We start from the raw sequence: 259 nt of genomic DNA on the forward strand, positions 1-259 counted from the left end.
ATTCCAAGTAAATGTATCATGCTTATAACTAGCTAACTATGCAAATCGTTGGAAGTTTCATAACTCCTCCTGGTGTACTTAGGTACGACTTAACTTGCTTCCAACATTTGCAGACGTTATTTTTAGTCTGCACTGTGTCTGAACGTGACATCCGTATCATGTCGAAGTTTTGGCATGCACATTTTGGACTATTGAGCTCAAATTTGTCCATGTCAACAGCGGCACACCCTGAAACAGACGGTCAAACAGAGCATGTGGA

Source organism: Plasmopara halstedii, assembly GCF_900000015.1.
Source record: "Plasmopara halstedii genome assembly, contig: Scaffold_1343, whole genome shotgun sequence".
In the NCBI taxonomy this organism is placed as follows: Eukaryota; Oomycota; class Peronosporomycetes; order Peronosporales; family Peronosporaceae; genus Plasmopara; species Plasmopara halstedii.